Source organism: Melanerpes formicivorus, unplaced genomic scaffold, assembly GCF_026170545.1.
Source record: "Melanerpes formicivorus ecotype bairdi unplaced genomic scaffold, bMelFor1.0.p_v2 SCAF_2, whole genome shotgun sequence".
NCBI lineage: Eukaryota > Metazoa > Chordata > Aves > Piciformes > Picidae > Melanerpes > Melanerpes formicivorus.
The window spans coordinates 33,250,069-33,255,791 of record NW_027142354.1 but is presented as its reverse complement, the minus strand read 5'-3'; the positions used below and the strand labels follow the sequence as shown (position 1 = coordinate 33,255,791).

At 41.5% G+C, this 5,723-nt stretch overlaps 1 long non-coding RNA gene across 1 annotated transcript in view; it reads right to left on the bottom strand.

Moving 5' to 3' along the window:
- LOC137445717 (uncharacterized) overlaps positions 1–1,419 on the bottom strand; it is a 5,626-nt gene extending 4,207 nt beyond the window's left edge. The window contains exons 1-2 of the long non-coding RNA XR_010988464.1: positions 807–1,419; positions 515–595 (exon numbers count right to left, since the gene is read on the bottom strand). This is a non-coding gene — a long non-coding RNA (uncharacterized lncRNA). The remainder of the gene's footprint in view (positions 1–514; positions 596–806) is intronic.
- Positions 1,420–5,723: the final 4,304 nt, after the last annotated feature.

Genomic DNA, 5,723 nt, shown 5'->3' with positions numbered 1-5,723 from the left:
CCTGCCGAAAAAAAAAATGTCCAAAAATAAGATCAGGTGTTTCAATAGTAATTTTACAATCACACCTATCATGACATGAGACACTATGAAACACAGTTGTGTTCAATGAAAAACAAACATACCTGCTATAGACTGACTGGTTTAGAAATTGCAACCTGAAAGTACTGTCTGGAAAAAAAGGCTTGCAGGCTGAGATCTTTATTTACTATGTCATGGAGAGGTCTGTAGGCACTGATTTTGATCAGAACTGTACAAATATCAGACTTAGTGATACAAAAATTTGACAGTCTAGGTAGGCAAGACAGATAGTTCCTGTCTCCTATTGCTTATAATTACTCTGAGTTTACAGATGGAAAGTTCAGTTTGGGAGAGAGTATGTGACTGAAAAGTCTAGAATGAAACTTGCTTTCTAACCTTGTGCTTTACTTTCAAGACTCATCCCACTTTGGCTGAACTCCAGCATCCTCAGACACTTTCCTCCCCTGAAACTGAAAGCCTAGGTTCTTCCCATTACCTGTGATGAGAGTTTTGCCGGCGCTGATTTCAGTGGTAGAAAGTCTTGGTTCAGTGATAAATAACACCTTGGTATGGGCCACTGTCAAAGCAAGCAGCAGAGTATCAGCACTGTGGGGAAGAGAAAAACTCTCTTGCATTTTCACCCCTCATGGGTTATCATGCAACTGGAGTAATAAAATGAAATATAAGAGAACAAAAAGATAGACTGAAACAACAGAAGGAAGGGGAAATATTGCAAATTCTTGTTGCCTGGAAAGAGGTAAGAGCTTGGACATCTTTCAGGCTCTTACCTCTGTAAAAACTTGGGTGGAGGTCCATAGGTGAACAGCCCAGTTCTTTCCTGGAGCCCCAGTCTGATGCTGGCCCATTAGTGTTTTGGTGGAGGAAGTTCTGCAACTTCTGTTTCTGCTTACAGCCAGTGGAGAGTCTAAAATAACTATAAATACCATGTTGGTATGCATTGCAATAGGAAAATGTTGAAGCCCTCAGGTGTGAATATATATGGGGCTATCACTGTCAGACAGAAAAGTATTTTGGAGAAGCAGCTCCAAAGCTGATATGGGAAACATAAAAAGCAATGCATCACCTGGAATACAAGCAGCAGGATTCACAAACACAACTTCAGCAGCTAGAATAATTTCTCCATGGTATCAGTACGCCCAAGGAGAAGGTCTCCACTATATACCAGATATGACATAGCTAAAGCAAAGTAAATGCTTTAAACAAGTAAAGTCTTGTCCAGCCTACAACTTGCAGCAGTGATGTAAAAAGCCTGATGATTCAGTTCTATTTGTAGATGCTTTCCAGTGTTTGCTGCTTTGATTTCTTCTCTTTATCTTTTTACTTTTTTTTTTTTATTTTATTTTATTTTTTCTTCCCTCCCTTCTCCTCCCTTTTCCTCCCTCCCTTCTCCTCCCTTTTCCTCCCCTGCCCTCTCCTCTCTTTTTTTTTTTTTTTTTGAGTTCCCTTCCTTCTCCCTCCTTCATCCAGGTCACAAAACTTTGCCTCCAGTTTCTTCAAAGCCTTGGCTCTGCTTCTCCATGAGGATTTAGCCCAGGTGCTAGGCTAGTTCTTCCCTAGAGACTTGCCAGTGAGATCTAGTCCATTATCTTGGCTCCTGATCTAGAGAGAAGAGGCAAAACAGCCAGCAAGGAGAGGCATGCAGCAAGAGACAGTTTAAGACTGCTCAGCAGTTCAATTTGTCCACCTCAAAGATGTGGACAAAAACAATGTATTTTTACTTTCAAATTTAGAAGCAAAGAGAGGGGTTTAGTTACAGCAAAATGGCTCCCTAAGTCTTCTCTCCGTTCCCCTAGGGTATGGGCACTTAGAGAGCCTGTTCCAGGGAGCTTCAAAGAGTCCCCTTATATAGCCCACCACCACCATGGGGAGATGGGTGGGCACAGCACAGGCTGGCAAGTTATGAAACACAAGGGCAGGGGAACAGTCGCTTCTGGGGCAACTCATGGAGCAGCTTCTTCACAAGCCAGTCAGATCACTACTATGTGATTCTAGTTGGTAGGGAGCACTCAGCTTTGAGGGTCCCACAAGTCTGAGACTGGGTTTTGACACTTCATTCCCAGTCTGGAAAGTCTCTAGGCAATGGAATTTGACTACTTATGTCCAAAGTGGAGACTGCAATTTACTTTTATCTGTCCTATTTGCACATACCTTGCTTGTGGACAAGTATAAGAAAATAGGGCTGGAGGAGCTGACACATCAGCTGTATGAGAGATACAGTACAACACACTGTACATCAAATGGAAGGAGGATTCTTCCAGGGAAAATAACTTCAGCTTCCAAAAATAAAAACTAAAGAAGGCAAATAAAAATATATTTTCGTAATGAGTCTCTGTTGGTTTTGCATTTTGCATTGTATCTTGACACATTATAACATCAATCATTACCTTTGTGTTCAACTCTTGCTGACACAGTAAATGTTTTAACAAGAGTGCACTGCAGTTTTAGGACTGGTGCAACACTGGTTCCCAGACTGAAACCCAACTTAGAACTAGGCAAATGTTTTTCACCCTTATTAAGTCTTTGTTGCTTTACTTTTTAAGAAAATATAAGTGAAAGGCAATTCAGATTAGAGAAGTATAAAGATAATTTTAAAAGTCTCTTTCAGATTGCTTCCATCATCACATTTAGATCACGCTAATTTCTCCTCTGCAAAGCACAGCAGCTCCCTTGCAGCTGTGTATGAAAACCTTCTTTGAACTTCCAGCTCAAGTGAAACAAATGGGTAGAGCACAAGAGCTGATATAAAGAGCCCTGTGCTGTTCTCAGTTCTGCCACTAGAAGGGCATGACAGGGGGTAAGGCATTCAATGCCTCTGTTTGTCATTCTTCCTCATATTTCATCATTTGATTAAGTCTACTGATGACACAGTACTGGAACATGCAGTGAAGACAAAGCAGTGGTAGGAGATTGTACAGGAGGAAAACAAACTTGGCCGAGAATGGGGAAAAAAAGAACCTGTGTGGAATGTGTGGAGCATAAAGTACAAGATAGTAACTTTGAGGACCAGACCACAGATTCTCCTACAAGCTGAGACTTCATCAATTGAGGGCAACTGCCAGTCACTTGTTAGAAGATGATGTACAAGGCAATAACTCAAGGGGAAAGAACTCGAATTCAAGTTAAATGACAACATTACAGTAACAGTCAGCAAAATTATTAAGATGGAAATGAGAAGAACAGTGAGGTCTGCGGTGGTCTCCTAGCAAGGACAGTTGAGTCATGTTCTATGCTAACTTTTTGCAAAAAAATACACTTTGTCAGTCTATGAAAAACAAATTCCAGTCCTACCATTCTAAATATTGAATAGTTTAAGATCCTGACTTTCAAACTGGGTATGAAGGGGAACTGTCTATTGGCTAGAGTAACAAAAATTTTCACAAGGATTACTTTGTAAATTTGACTGTGGCAATGGTTTGAGTATTACCTGCATGTTTAACACAACCAAAATACCATGTGCCAGTGGATGAGTAGCATAAAATGGAAATAACTGCTTCAGTTTAATTGACTATGGTAAACAAAACACAAATATTTGGCAGAAACTAGAAGTTATTTCATCTATTATGTTATTTTAAAAGGAGTAACCTACCTGGTGCCTTATTAGTTAAATGCAAACAAACATTACATTTAAATATATAAGCTTTATATTAGTAGCATGCCCTCACAGTTTCAGTCACCTTAAGGTACTCACTTTCCTATTACCCACTTTCACAGATCTCATTTTGCATTACTTTTTTAGACTCAATTGTAAAGTCACTTCTTGACTCCATTAACATTATTTTCACAGAATCACAGAACTGTCAGGGTTGGAAGGGACCTCAAAGATCACCCAGTTCCAAACCCCCTGCTATGGGCAGGGACACCTCACACTAGATCAGGTTGCTCAGAGCCACATCCAGCCTGGCCTTAAAAACTTCCATGGATGGGACTTCTACCACCTCCCTGGGCAACCTGTTCCAGTGTCTCACCAACCTCATGGTGAAGAGCTTCTTCTTAAAATCCAGTTCAAACCTTCTGGTTTTACTCCATTACCTGTCATCCTAAAAGTCCCTCACCAACTTCCTTCTAGGCCCCCTTAAGATACTGGAATGCCACAACAAGGTCTTCTTGGAGCCTTCTCCAGACTGAATAGTCCCAACTCTCTCAGTCTGTCCTCATAGGAGAGGTGCTCCAGCTCTCTAATCATCTTTGTGGCCCTTCTCTGAACACGTTCCAGCATGTCCGATCCTTCCTGTAATAGGGGCTCCAGAACTGGACACAGTACTCCAGGTGGGGTCTCACCAGAGCAAAGTAGAGGGGGAGAATCACCTCCCTCAACCAGCTGGCTATGCTTCTCTTGATGCAGCCCAGGATGTGATTGGCTTTCTGGCCTGCAAGTGCACACTGCTGGCTCATGTTGAGCTTCTCATCCAGCAACATCCCCAATCCTTTTCTTCAGGGCTGCTCTCAAGCGAGTCGCTGCCCAGCCTGTATCAGTGCCTGGGATTGCCCTGACCCAGATGCAGGACCTTGCACTTGGTCTTGTTGAACCTCATGATATTGTCATGTGCCCACCTCTCCAGCCTGTCAAGGTCTCTCTGGATGGCATCCCTTCCCTCCAGCATGTCAGCCACACCACACAACTTGTTATTGTTGGCAAACTTTCCCTGTTATCTTCAAACCAAATTGCATTATTTCTTTTCCATACTGTGGTGGGTTGAAATTACCCCCAAGTAATTTTGGAGAAATACCCCCAAAAATAAAATTGCCAGACCAGCTCAGTTGGAAGGAAATGAAGCTCTATTTACAAGCACGTTCAAATCTAGAAATATGAAATGCAATGAATATGTACAAGACATACAATATTTACATGTATTTATAACACAAGAACCCCCCTGGAGAAAACCAGGGAGATGCCAATAACTTCCCCCTCTCCCACCCACCCCAGACAAGGGAAGAGAAAGAAGAAAAGCAGAGAGTAGCTTGTTAGTACTTGGCCATAACAAAGAAACACAGACAAGGTCAGCAAGCCAGCAGAAGCAACCAACTAGTAGCTGCTAGAGTGAAGAAGCTAGAAAGAGAGAAAGTTAGTCTATACAACTAACTTTATGTTAGTTATCAGACCAAAGGGATTATTTAGACCTTATCATTATTTTTCTTTTGCATCCAATGGTAATTTATTTACATTCTACCACTTTCTACTCAGTCTGTGAAAAATTTCCTAGACATCAGCCTAAAACTGCCACACACATTTGTAACAGTTTGAAGGGGGAACTTTAGCCTAGCCCCTGACTGCAAGGACTGAAAATAAATTACTACTGGATGTAAAAGGAAAATGATGACAAGGTGTTTATAATTCATTGGATTGCTAATGGGAATATAGAGCAGAGGTATAAACAGTTCTTTTTCTCTTTTCTTCTCCTGTTGCTTCTGCTTGCAACTTTTCTCTCCCTCTCCCACAGCCTTGCCAGGGTTATCTCTGTTCTGACTACTGTGTGAGGTAACCAGAAGGAGGGAAGGAGTGGGGGAGGAAGTGAGCGGGTACCCTGGAGCTATCCAGGGGGTTCTGAGGAGTTTCTGTGTTGCTTAGAAATTATAAAGACAAATGTAATGTGCATATATTGTATATTTAGTACATATTCATTGCATTTCATATTTCTAGATTTTAGTTTGCTTGTACATAGAGCTTCATTTGCTTCCATCCCAAA